This window comes from Perna viridis, chromosome 3, assembly GCF_037379345.1.
Source record: "Perna viridis isolate PV_CMFRI_1.1 ecotype Kerala chromosome 3, ASM3737934v1, whole genome shotgun sequence".
NCBI lineage: Eukaryota > Metazoa > Mollusca > Bivalvia > Mytilida > Mytilidae > Perna > Perna viridis.
In genome coordinates this window covers 20016587-20030807 of record NC_142447.1, presented here as the reverse complement: position 1 = coordinate 20030807, position 14221 = coordinate 20016587, and the positions used below count along the sequence as shown (strand labels likewise).

Sequence of the window (14221 nt, the reverse complement as noted above, 5' to 3'; positions counted from 1 at the left end):
TCTCAACAATTTGCATGAATAAAACAAAACAAAAGCAGAAACATAAAACAAATGACGAATTTGTGATCAAGTTTGTTTGAACTAGATATGGAAGTGCTATCTTATACACGTACGTGAATTGAGATACGGTTAAAGATAACATTGTTTTAAACATTGTTATCCATTTTACTTCCTTCTAGCAGCCATTACTTTCGAATGGTCATCACCAATCAATAGATTACTTAGATATATATTTTGTAAATTATTTCAGCATTTGGCATTTTGCTTAGTTGCATTAAAAAAAATAGAAGGTGTCTTAAATTAGCTTGTGAGGATTTGTCATGTGTAGCACGCGGGACACATTAAACAGTATAAAAACTATATATTCGTTAAAGATTTGGGAATGATTCCATAGAGGTCAGCACTATTACAAGTAGGTACATTACAGGAATTGCATGCTCGATATTATTGCTCCAGTCATAATTATTTTTATACATTTAATAAAACAGTATATCTTTCTTTTAATTCTGGCATTTTATGAGGAATATTCCGACTCTATTTCTAACTATGTTTGTCGACACTATGCTAATATTTATTGTCCTTATTTACACCAGGATCCAATAACTATCACGTGACACTAAATGTACATTTGATAGCATTCAGCGTATTACTACCGATTGTCATCAATTTGGCTAAAAAAAATCCCCATAAAAAATATCGCTCCCGGATCACAAGAATGTGCAATCCGATGTTACTTCCTATTCAAATTCTATCGATGATATCAAATTGGATACAGTAAATTCCTTTGAGATCTCAAACATTACAGGTATTTGTGTTCGAGGTTGCACTACTCTAAGAAATGGGATATTCCTTATAACCGATCTAATAGACCATAAGTTATTACTAATCAATGTCAAAGGAAAACGCATTGGTGAAGTAGGAATTGGATCTACTGCATCCGATGTCACGTGGATACGAGGTGGAGAAATGGCAGCTACAACTCAGTCAAATGAAATTTTGAAAGTCAATATCGAAACTAGGAAAATTATAAATCGTGTCAAGACAAGAGGAAGATGTGATGGAATAGTTTTCCACATAGATATTTTCTGATTTGTACTCGCAGAATCGGTGTACAACAAGCTGATTTAGAAAACTCTCGTCCATGATAATCGTGCTCACCTCTGGTACTACCTAGCAGTATTTAGGGGAAACATATATACTGCAAGTAGTAAACACAATACCGTAAAGCACATGTTGCAGATCGAATCGAGAACATTGTGTTTATTTTATTTGATATTTAGTAAAGAATATTCAGATATACATTTCTACGATGTATCATTATCTCTTAATAATTGAAAACACACTAAAATGCAACCAATTTTAGGAACATTTTTGTTCTGTGATTAAAACTTCCTTTTCACATTTTTGAAATTCTATACATATTATCTTTATAGTTTACTTGTTTTCCGTTGCCTACAATGAACGATTTCACTATAATCATTTATCAAAGTGTATTGGGGTCGATTGATCTTTGACCCCCTCTAATTAATGGTAAATTGCAGAAAACTCTACCATTTTTCAGTTAAAAAAGAATGATATTAAAAAAAATACATTGATTTATCTTTACATTGACATATGATACAGCCGTATACCCTCTTAGCCCATTAAAGTTCGAAAAATCATCAGCCGTCCGCAGCACTATATGTTCACTCATATGTATAGTTCAACCTGTCAGTACTTCGCGTTAAATTCGAAAACAAATTCAAATGTGAAGAATCGTCTCATTTGAGCAAATATTCAGTATGACGTCTTACATTTACAGTTTAGGATTCGAATCGATAGGAGATGGACATTGGTACATCAAGGCATCAACAATTTTATTAACGAAGGGGACCTGGAAGTTTTTTTCTTCTAAAAATGCTAGACACAGTCGTTGTTGTGCGCTGTTTGTACTGTAATTACTTGCAGATCCTGTACTTCAGATATGCTTGCTTCTTAATGCCTCTTTTATGTTACAGATAAAATATTATTTTTAACTTTTCGCCCATGGACTTTTGATTAAAACCACATAGATGAAAGTAAAATTTGGCAAGAAATAGAAATAGATAAAACTTGTTAGATGATTAGAAGGTAATGCTCCTATTGAAAAGTTTATGTTTCATTTGAATTTTTCAAATTTCCGTAGGACGCAAATTCAACATTTGGCAACGAGATTGTAATATAGTTCTTTATAATAAAACTCTTTTTTATGAGCAACTCGGCGGGTGTTTCTAGAAAAGCAGAGGACGCTTACCCTACCGGTGCACCTAGTCCATGCTCCCAGTTTTTAGTGGAGTCCGAGTTGCTCATTTACTTTTGTTACTTTGTATGTATGATTTTAGTTACTTTATGTTCTTTGTTGTGAATGTCTGTTTTCCATGTCTGGTCTTTGTCCCTGGATTACATTCTTTTGATTACCGCTATAACCTTGGTTCCCTTGATTACGCTTACATAGAGAATTGAATATCGAATGGATTATCCGTCATAAACTTACATCATTCACCAGTTAACATTAGCGCTTTGGAGACAGAAAAGAGTTGAATGGATCTCTGACTGACTATGTAGCCTACGTTGTAATACGGAACGCCACAACTGTCTTATGTGGTCAATTATATTAGTATGCAGTGCGGTTTTTTGTTTTAGATTTATATAAGTTGCTTTAATCTTTATATGCGGATATACTTTCGTCTATTTAAGAGTTTGTATTATCTTTATATCCAGTGGGTGCATCTTTATACGCGACAGTTTCATATTTACGTGTAGTGACTTTATATTAATTAGCCGTGGTTTATCGTTACATGCGGTAGTTTTATTACTTTATATGCAGTCCAAACATCTTTATGTGCTATCGAACATTCGTTATTTGATGTTCAAACGTATTTATACGGTATGCAAACTAGTCAACGCGTGCAAAAGACGGGACGTGTGCAAAAGCATTCTCGTGAGACGTCTAGGCAATTAAACCTTAAGAGAGGGGCAATAGTGGAATCACTATCACTATCGTCCGTCAATCCGTACAAATAAATTCACGGCTTCTACTGGAGGGATTGATTTGAAGTTTGATTTGCAGCTTTGGTGCAATGACTTGAAACCCTTTTTAGGTCTATCGGACATCTACTTCCAGTTTACAGACTGAAAATATTTTTTCAATGTCAAAAAGTGACAATTTTCGCAAAAGATTTCTCGGCGATTACTGGAGGGATTATTTTGAAATTTCGTATGCTGCTTTGGTATAATGACGTGAACGTGCTGCCCTCTTTCCAGGTATCTCCGATTCCTAAATACAGTTTAACAAGCCAACAAAGAAAATGTTAAATGTTTGGCTATTACGAGTGGGGGTAAACTAAAGATGACTCGCATGCAATATCATTTTGACCTTTTATTAAATACTTCAACTATTTAGTATGTTGGTATATCACCACAAGGCTCAGTGTTGTCTACCAGAGTCGATGCGTGTTGGTCTCAAGATCAAATAACAAACAAAAGTACATGTATGGACGGGTTATAACTCTTTTGTCTTAGATTCTTATAGTTGGTATGTTGATATATCAGAGTCTTGGCATTGACCTATCATCGTAAGGTCGAATAACATAATTATGAAAATTTATCCTGACCATAACTTTCTTTAATTACACCTAGATTTCTGATATTTAGTATATGGGTAGTGTCAAGACAGAGTGGTATCACATACCAGATTTGGTAACCTTTGACTTTGGCTTTTGTTCTTAGGGTCAAATATTGTTTGTTACATTGTGTTTGCCATAACCTTTTTGTATTTTGATATTTGGTTTATAAATAAATAATCTTACAGAATAGTGGTGACTCAGTGTTGGTGACCTTTGACTTCAGTCAAATAACACAGAGATTTGTCCGGGCTGTTTTATAATAACTTGAGTGTCTTTTGACCTTGGTCGTTGATATTTAGTATGCGAGTACAAAACATCAAGGTTAGTGTTGCTCGCTTGAGTTCTTGACCTTTGACTTCATGACAAAATTACACATATTTTACGATAACTTTGACATGGGTTTTGATATTTAATATGCGAGTCACGCTTCGGGGACTTTGATTTTATCCAACAGGAGACGTATTTAGTCTATAGTAATGAAACTTTTGCACAGTGTATACACAAAATGTACATGCTAACATATTGAAGATGTTCACCTCCAATTTTGGCAAAAATTAAGAAAAGAAAAGAGTTCAGTGTACCATTATTATGCCTTGCCTACGAAATTTGAAGCATATAGTGTAGAGGTACGTTTGTCCGTCGATCAGCACGTTCGTCCCTACTCAGGTTAACCTGAAGGTTTTAGTTTTATTCAGGGAAGGTGTGAGTAATCAGGATGAATGCAGAATACCATATGGAACAATTATGCTAACTTTCACTGAATTTTGTTGCATGGTTTCAGAGAGAAGATTTTCATAGCTGAAAAACAACACATTATCTGTTTCAGGGGCCGTAACTTCAACATTGGTCAACAAATCATTTTGAAAATTTCGGTATAGACACAACATTTCATGCTGAATATTATAAACCGTGTAATAATTTTGCTAAATGAAACGTGTTTTGAGATATTTATAAAATACCATCATCCCACCACTATGATTTAGATTTCAGGACATTCAAAACTCTCGCCCATGATAAGCGTACTCACTACTGGTACTACCTAGCAGTATATAGGGAAAACATGTACACTTCAAGTAATGAACACAATACAGTAACTTGTTATTCTATAACAGGGGAATAGTTATGGGAGTTCTATGATCCTTCTGTAATAAATAGTCCTATATCAATGACGATTAGTAATTACTCCCATGTTTTAGTTTCCTTCATCAACAATAATAGCATCTTGACACTGTCAGTCGATGGACGCAGAAGTAGAAAGATTCTTAGTGCGACAGATTGTTTACTCAGCCCATGGTGTATTCATTTTGAAACTACAAAAACAAACCTTGTAACTGTTGTTAACATGCATTGAAAAGTTCGTTATTATGATTTCAAATAGTCCCATTGTGTGATTATGCAAAAAATGCTGCATGGATTGTATAGTAATCTTTTGCTAATTTCATATTACTTACCATTATCATTGAGTTTTCGGGAGTTTACGAGTTCTATGAAATTTCTTTAGTAGACACACAGGATTAAATAAAAATAAATAGGTTTTTACGTAAAAAATTACCCTTATTTACTAACTCTAGTAAACGCAACATACTATGGACGCCTATATTTTGTAATAGAAGAAATGAAACTATCAGTCTTTAATAAACTTAAGTTTTTCCAATTTGTAAAATTTAAACTATATTTTAAAGAAAAAAAAGAAAAAAAAAAAAAAAAGAAAAGAAAAGAACGTTATATACGTTCCGTGAATGTTGAATAAAGTAAAAAAACCAATAACACCTTAGTGGTATGCTTGATTAGACATGTATAGTAACACTAAGAGGCAAATCGTTAGTCAAGCATATATATTGTGATGAATTAAGTAGCAGTTTTTCTAAAACTCCGACAGAAGGTGATTCATGCATGGCAAAACACCACCGAATTCAGTTTAACTTTTTGTTTTGAAACAGTTACTGATGACATCATCTATCCAAGTTTTTCTTTTTGTTATCGCGCTTTTTAGATAAATAATATATAGATTATACATGAAATTTGCACTCTGCACGAGTTGTCGTTCTTGATTTGGTTTCATTTTGTTGATTTTAGTGGGAGATAAATACAGATATGAATGCAGAAATGATTATCGTTATGTTAAAGTATAGCAAATGTAGACTTAAAAAGCATCGTTTGTTTTGTGGGTTTTCTTTACCATGAATTACTTTACCATTGGCATGGCTGAATTTTATGCCGATTGTTATGTAATTAGAGCCCCGGCGGTAGGTCGCCCTATAGTGATCACTTCGTCCGTCCGGCCGTCGGTTACAAATCGGGTATGGGCTACAACTTATTTGTCTTTCAATATTGACTAAATATATTGCATGTGGGTAGATCACCTTAAGACAAAGTGTAGCGGACCAATGATATTGACATATGACCTTTGACCTCAAGATCAAATTTCTGTTTTTGATTGACAAACTTGTGTCCAGGTTGGAACGTTTTTTTATTTGATGTTGGCTTATGTTATATGGCATGTGGGTAGATCACATAGAGATAGTGTGTCACGTACCATGGATAGTGGCTTATGACCTCAAACTTCGACCTCAAGGGCAAAAGTTTTCGTCGACAAACTCTTGTCCAGGCTAGAACTTTTTTTGTCTTTTGATGTGGGCTTTTGACATTTTGGCATGTAGGTTGATCAACTACATCTAATTCAATTGATATATATGGTTTAACTGCCACGGTGAAGCCCACAGAGATAGATTCAATCTCAATGATTTCTAGTTATTTTCCTTCTCCTTAGGGTGGCTCTGTTGTGTTTTCAATTGATATGGTAGATGGAGTTCCAAAAACACAATGATTTACAGGTAAAATGATTTTTATGACCTTATCATACTTCTGATATTTTCACTTCAGAATCAGTCACAGAAATGATTTTTTGTTGCGTTAACGACTGTGCATAAATTAAGCATTGAAGCTTCAAACTAAGGCGAGTTTATTTTTCTGGCTGACGTAAATGTGAGAAAAATAATTGGTTGGGTCACGAATTAGTACAGCTACGTACTTACAAAATGTCTGCATTTGTGTTTTACTTCTATGCATTAAAAACCTTTTAGCAACAAATTAATTATATTTCTTGTTCGGTAAAAGGTGTTTTCAACACGTATAATGACATACTTAAAACACAATCATATACACTTCGTTTGGGGCTTAAAACTTGCTGCATTAGAAATATTTTAATATTCATCAGTCGCAGTAATGGGATAAAAAGGGACGTCACTTCAATTTTGGATCAAGATAATAGTGTTGTTTTATCTTAAACTAATGTTGTAATGTATGTAAATAAAAGGTCACTAATTTTTATAGTACATTTTTATTACAAAAGGGGTTCACAGCTTTAATATGTCTTGAAAATGACGCTACGTCAAATCTTCCTAGATTCATAAAATCTGGAATATTTTCCCCCTTTTCATATTTATTGGCTGTAATATCAACAAAAATATATAGTTTCATATCACGACGAGTTACCATTTAAAATGTTTTTGCTGATATGCCATCATAAAAAAAATAACATATAGCTAAGATGGTAATAAAGCTTACCCCGAGAAAGTCATTGTCACCCCAATGTCATGGGGTAACAAACTCTTTTTCACCCTCTAAGTGATATGTTATTTATTTTATTATACTGAATAAAATAAAAGTTCCAAGCTCAGTCACTTTTTTATCTGACAATATACAATCATAAATGTTTGGAAGCAGATTTGTACTAATTTTGTCATCATAAGTTAAACAAGTACTATCGTTAAAAGAGATAGCCGACGCAGAAAAAATGTTAAAATGTTATTTTGTTCATAACTGTCGATACAGTTTTCTTCAACGCCACTTCAAGTTATCAGTATTTGGCCAATCGGGAAACATAATAGCGATAGGGTGACTTGCATTTCCATGGAGGAGCGTTTTTTAAGGTCAAAGGATGAAAAGCGAAACCGACTACGTGGGAAAGAAATACATAGTCTATTAATCGATGTTATATCAGTTATTGATTGGACGTTGCGCATATTGATTCTTCTTCCAACGTAAAACCGACAAAGACGGAAATGGTACCTAATTTTTACCGGAACGAGTTAAGCTTTCACGAGAGGGTAATAGGCAATAAACTATCACCCCCTGAGCCATCTCATGAAGCAGAATATATACTGAAACCAGTCAAAATTCAGCAAATTGATACAAAGTATAATGATATAAAATATATATGTCACAACAGAAAAAAAAATTTACTGAATTATAATCTAGCAATAATGTCATTTATTTTCTGAGTGAATTTGTGATTCGAAAAGACTATTTTGAATTTAACTAGATGACAATCTCAGTAATTGTCATTTTTCAAACTCTTTGTATTTAGGAAAATTACAAATAGGTTAAAAGGGCACCTAATCATAACGTTTATTCATATTCAATTCAGCATAGATAAGTATTGATTGTTCTATACAAATGTGCAGGACGGTTCACAAATAAAAAAAAAGTAACTGTTATTTTTATTTCTTTTTCCCTGAATATGCAAGATATACATATTGGATGTAAACAGCGTTAGCTAAAGTACATTACTTCTTGCATATCACATGGTCTGCCATAATTATCGTGTGACATCCCTTTGAATTGCTACACTTAGGTAATAGGAGTATTTTTCCTGTGTAGTAAGAAGTAAGTCATATCAAGTATAGTGTATTAATATCAGAATCAAATATACTCCAGATTGGTTTCTCTTTCCCTATTTGGTTTGGATTATTTGAAAAAGAGTTCATCTAAAGAATTAATCAATTAATTGATTGTATACTAACACCCTATGATAATTATTTGTTACATTTCAGTTTTAAAAGACTTGATCAATCAAACAACCCTTTCTATGAACTAGTCCGATGCAATTACCAGACTTTTAATGTGCTAGTTATAAGAATCAACAACATACAGTAGTGTGCATGTCATTCCACAAGACACATTATATATATAATATTGATATCTGTCACCTCCAATTTTCAAATAAAATGCAATGATGACCTCTTACACTCATATTGCTGCTTAAAACATCAATATACATTTAATATTCACAAAAAATATTAAGTTCAGCGATCTAGTAGATTAAAAGACAATAATCGTCTGTATTGAGAAGATTAAGCGTAATACATGTACATATATATCAATTGATACTGTAAATGTTGGTACGCCGTACACGTGTTGAAAACAGTAAAATCTCATCTGTAGTATTAAGGCGATTAAAAAGGTGTTTACTTTAAAAGATTCATGAAATACATTAAAAATACAAATTGTCATTTAGAAGCATTAACAGGACTGTAAACAAGAATAAAAAGATAATTGGACGTGAACATGCATGATAAGGGTCATGTGAGTAATTACATTAACTTGGCGTCCGTTGTTGTTGTCTGAAAACTTTTCTTCTAAAATTGTCTAATGAACTACTTGATTAATTTCTGATGCCAGTTGGCATGAACGTTCTTCCGGGTATTCTGCACGAATATTGCGTTTCAATTTATGATCCGATAAAAGCATGTATGTAGCCTCCATGTCTATTTACAGAATAACGAGATAAGCCACTAATCTTAAGGCTTAAGGCATAAAGAAAAAAGAATGAAGAAAATTGCCTTTCCAAGTCTTGTTAAGTCAATATCATGAACACGATAATAGATAAAAAAAATTCTATCATTAATGAAATAATCAATGTGATAAGGTCTTCATAATCATATCGGTTTGAAGTTGTAGCAAATTATTTATTGTCCATGAAAGGCAAAAAATCTTTTTTCTGCAATTCATAGGCAATGTTTTGAAAACCATGATAGATATAAAAAACTACAAACATTCCTATCATATTAATATCGCAAATGTTATTGAAGGAGTAATCTTTCTTCAGTAACATTACAAAGAAATGCATAGGATGATTTAAATTTAAAAAAAAATTGTATTTACGAAGTATTAAAATTCAAAACTATCGAAATGAGGTAACTAATTTATCACCAGGAGAAAAAAAAGATAAATGATTTATGATATATATGCGGCGTCAGACAAGATGTTGAATACCATTGGGGACCTTAGGTCCACGAACAGGGCATTGATCTTGTGGTAATCAAATACAAAAAATACCCATCATATTAATATTGCATTGGATAAAACTATTTATACACTAAGGCGTACACAAGTCGTCGTTAGGTTGAAGTTCTAGGTCGTCTTCTTATTAACATTATTGGGTTTAAAGGGCGACAATTACGGTTGTTTTCTTTATCTAGCTAATTTCCAGAAAACTATAAGACACTTTGGATAATAAAAAAATATCATCATGATAAGGCTAGCAAATGATGTCTAGACTAAAAAGAAGTTGTAGGAGGAATCTGTGTTATAGTTATTGCCTTTTATAGACGAGAAATGAACTGGTGAGTGATTGAGGCCCTTGGGAGACTCGAGTTTGCTTTTGTTCTAAAGTATAAGAAACATATTTGTTGCTTAATTATTACATAATATGTGATTTTATTTTATCCAATATTTACATTTAGCTATTTGCAAGGTATTAGTTTTCAAGCACCTATTGATATCTTATTCGGTTAAAACATTGATAATCAGGTGAGTTCTTGTGTTAAAACAGGAAACTAAAAGAATTAGTGATAAAATTATATTCTTTCAATTTAGAATTGGCCATATACGCCCGATAATAGATTTTGAGTCAAACTACAAATATAAGCACCAGCTAAATTTCATGGCTTCTTTATATGGGTGATAAATGTAAAAACTCTTAGAAATCATGTAAACTATCAGAAATCCGGAATGCCCTGACAGACTGCACATACTGTTGTACAATCAGCCACTATTTATCAGATAGACTGATGGCAGATCCATTGATTTTAGCATTGAATAATAACTGCAGAGTTCATAGAGTTACAGACTATATATAACAAGGACTGGTTTCAATGGTATGTTCTAAAAGAATGGTGCATCCTCTCTCTAAATTGGGTAAGCTTAAAACATATAAGTTTTTTTAGTTTGCTAATACAACAGAAAAGATAAATTGCTTTAGAATAATATTGATAAGATATGAAATGAATGACTGATAAATTAGGATTGTTTTAGGAATCAAGGAATGGTAACACAAATATCAGTCAAAATTCAAATGCAAACATTTCCCGAAACTACAGTCTACTACAATGTTATGATGCTATCATCGTACTACGTAGACACTTGTTTTTCGCGCAAGTCAAGGCAGGCAAATATTGTTCACGTCAAATGCAAATCATGTGAATTTAATATGCAATTTAGGTGTTATTGGTATTGGAAATGACCCCCCCCCAAAAAAAAAAAAAACAAAAAACAAAAAACAAAAACAAAACAAAACAAAACAAAATTAACATTTTTTGATGATGTGTTATTCTTTGGCTAAAATGATAATAATAATAAAATAATTGATCTTGCCTACAAAACGTCACACTCTTTAGCAGTACATTTACATGTCATTTCAACACTTTTTTGAGAGTAGAAATTATAAAACTCAGGAGTTCCTCGGGAATTAACAGACACAAATGTTCAAGATAAAGAATAACTACCAGAAATAAAATAGAAGTATTTTGTCATACTGAACATATGGTTAAACAACAGTTTGACCCTGTTATTTAGGATGATATTGTCGGCAAAAGTGTAATATAGCTATGTGTAACCTGCACAGTATTTAGCTGGGACTCTAAAGTTGCTATTTCAGATTTTTGGATTCGGTTAATTTTCCAATCTACGTCACGTGGTCTAGTCAATCTAGCAATTTTACCCTTATTCTAAACAAAATGCAACAGGAGATATTCAAGTTTTAATCTATAGTAGTATAGCCCAAATAAACACAGAAAAAGTCTAAATCTAACGAGCGGAAACCTCAAAATAAGCAGTTCAAATTTCCTAAAGAAATTAAAATTGAAAAGGGGAGATAACCCTGTAAAAACAGTGGAAAAAAATACATTTTGTACAAAATCAGAATTATGTCGTATCTGACAAATAAATTGTAGCAATATTGGACATTTTAGCATTAATTAGAACACCATTTACAACTTATTTACATCTATGAGTATAGTATATTGTTGAATGATTTATTCGAGCGTCGTCGGTGCAAATATACCATTGGTTTGTTTTCTGTTAAATGAATCTAAACTGACATTGTCTTATAAGACATCAGTGATCTCAGCCCAATTTCCGCGTCAACTACTACGTGAAAAATGCAAGCTTTATTGTTTTAATATGTTATAAAATATTAATTTCAAAAAATAAATGAAAATAAAATATGTGACAAAAACATTTCAAAAAAGAAATATATTGTTTTATTTATCAATAGCATTTCTTAAAATATATCATCAAACATTTATATTGAAAAAGGTAAAGGACAGGTTCATTTAAAATATCCAATTTTAGGACCCCATTATTCCTAATCTTAATTGACAGTTGTTTTAGTCTAATTATCAGATGTTGGATAAACGTGAATATAAATATATATGTAAGACATTAAATGCAACCTTATTGGAAAGTGCCAAAAGTAATATTGCGTTAGAATACGAACGACAATTATTAATAGATTGAAATGTTGCTATCTATTTACATTTAATTCACTTGCTTTTAGCCGCCATTTTGTTTCGAACGGTCACCAGAAGACTCACTGTCAAAATATATAATTTGTAAGCGATTTAAGCATTTGATAACTATTCATATAGTGAAACCTGTCTAAACCAAATCCTATATAAACCGAAAACCTGTCTAAGACAGATTTGATTTAAAGTCCCTTGAATCAATTTAAATGTATTTTGAAACACCTGTCCTTATATTCACTCATATGTATCGTTCAACGTGTCGGTACTTCGCCTTAAATTCTAAAGATTCAGTATGACGTATTACCTTTGCAGTTTAGGATTTGATTCAGACGAGATGGACATTGGTACTTCTAGGCACCAACAATTTTATTAACGAGGTTGACCTGGAAGTTTTTCTAAGAAAGCTTGATCACAGATTGTTTTTATGCGCTGTTTGTACTGTAATTACTTGCATATCCTATACTTCAGGTATGCTTGCTTCTTAATGCCTCTTTTATGTTACAGATAAAATATTATTTTTAACTTTTTTTATCTTTTCTACCCTGGACTTTTGAATAAAACCACATAGATGAAAGTAAAAGTTAGTAAGAAGTAGAAATAGATAAAACATGTAAGATGAAGGTAATACTCATGTAAAAAAAGTTTATATTTCCAAAGAATGTGTGTAGTACGCAAATTCAACATTTCGCAACACGAATGTAATATCCATCTTTATAACAACACTCAAACATACAGAGTTGAATATCGAACGGATGTTCTGTCAAAAACATGGTGCATCTTTATACGCGATAGTTTTATATTTAAATGTAGTGTGTTTATCTTATTATGCGGTAGTTTTATTTCTTTATATGCATTTTCAAACATCCTTATTTGATGTATAATCTTCTTTATACAGTATGCAAACTATTCAACGTGTGCAAAAGACGGGTCGTGTGCATAAACTTTAACGTGAGACGTCTATGACAATATAACCTTAGGAGAGGGAACTATATTGGAATCACTTTGTCCGTCCGCCAATCCTTCCGTTCACGACCGTTTGGTAAAAATATTATCGGCTTCTACTGGAGGAATTGATATGAAATTTTATGTGTAGCTTTGATAGAATGACTTGAATTGCGCCTCCTTTTTTAGGTCTCTTGAACATCTACTTCCAGTTTAACGAACTGACTGAGATATTTTATCAGGGTAAAAAATGACAATTTTTGTAACAGATTTCTTGGCGATTACTAACGGGATTATTTTGAAATTTGGTATGCAGCTTTGGCATACTGACTTGAAACGTTGTTCTACTTTCCATGTCTCTGCGATATCTCAATACTGTTTAACAAGCCAACAAAGAAAATGTTTCATATTTGGATATTATAAAGTGAGTATGCTAAGGTTGACTCGCATGCAATCGTTTTTTTTGCTTTTTGTCAAATACTTCTAATGTTTAGTATGTGGGTATATCACCACAAGGCAGAGTGTACCAGAGTCGATGACTTTTGATCTAAAGGTCAAATAACATACAAAAGTACATGTATATCCGGGCTATAACTTTTTTGTCTTTTGATCTCGATTTCTTATAGTTGGTACTTGACATTGACCTGATTTTTGGCAAATGGGTAATCTCAAGACAGGGTGGTATAACATACCAGATTTGAAAGCTTTGACTTTGGCTTTTGTACCGAGGGTCAACGGTTGTAAAATTATGTTTCCATAACCTTTTTGTATTTTTTGTCTTAATATTTGGTTTATGAGTAAATTACCTTACATAACAGCGGTGAGTGCCAGTGTTGATGACCTTTGACTTCAAGGTCAAGATTTATCCGGGTTGTTATATATTAACTTGTGTGTCTTTTGACTTCGGCTGTTGATATTTAGAATGCGAGTATAACACACCAAAGTGAGTGTTGCTCGATTGAGTTCTTTACTTTCACCTCATGATCAAATAACATACATGTTTCCATAACTCTTTCACTGTTATTTTGACATATGCTTTTGCTATTT

General features: G+C 32.5%; 1 long non-coding RNA gene across 2 annotated transcripts; it reads left to right on the top strand.

The window, feature by feature from the left end:
- Window positions 1–178: 178 nt before the first annotated feature.
- LOC148621366 (uncharacterized) lies at window positions 179–12730 on the top strand. 2 transcript variants are annotated; one of them, XR_015921176.1, is made up of 3 exons: window positions 179–412; window positions 10521–10625; window positions 12545–12730. It is a non-coding gene; the product is annotated as an uncharacterized LOC148621366 (long non-coding RNA). The 2 variants fall into 2 exon arrangements; XR_015921175.1 differs by having other exon boundaries at window positions 806–10625.
- The last annotated feature ends 1491 nt before the right edge of the window (window positions 12731–14221 follow it).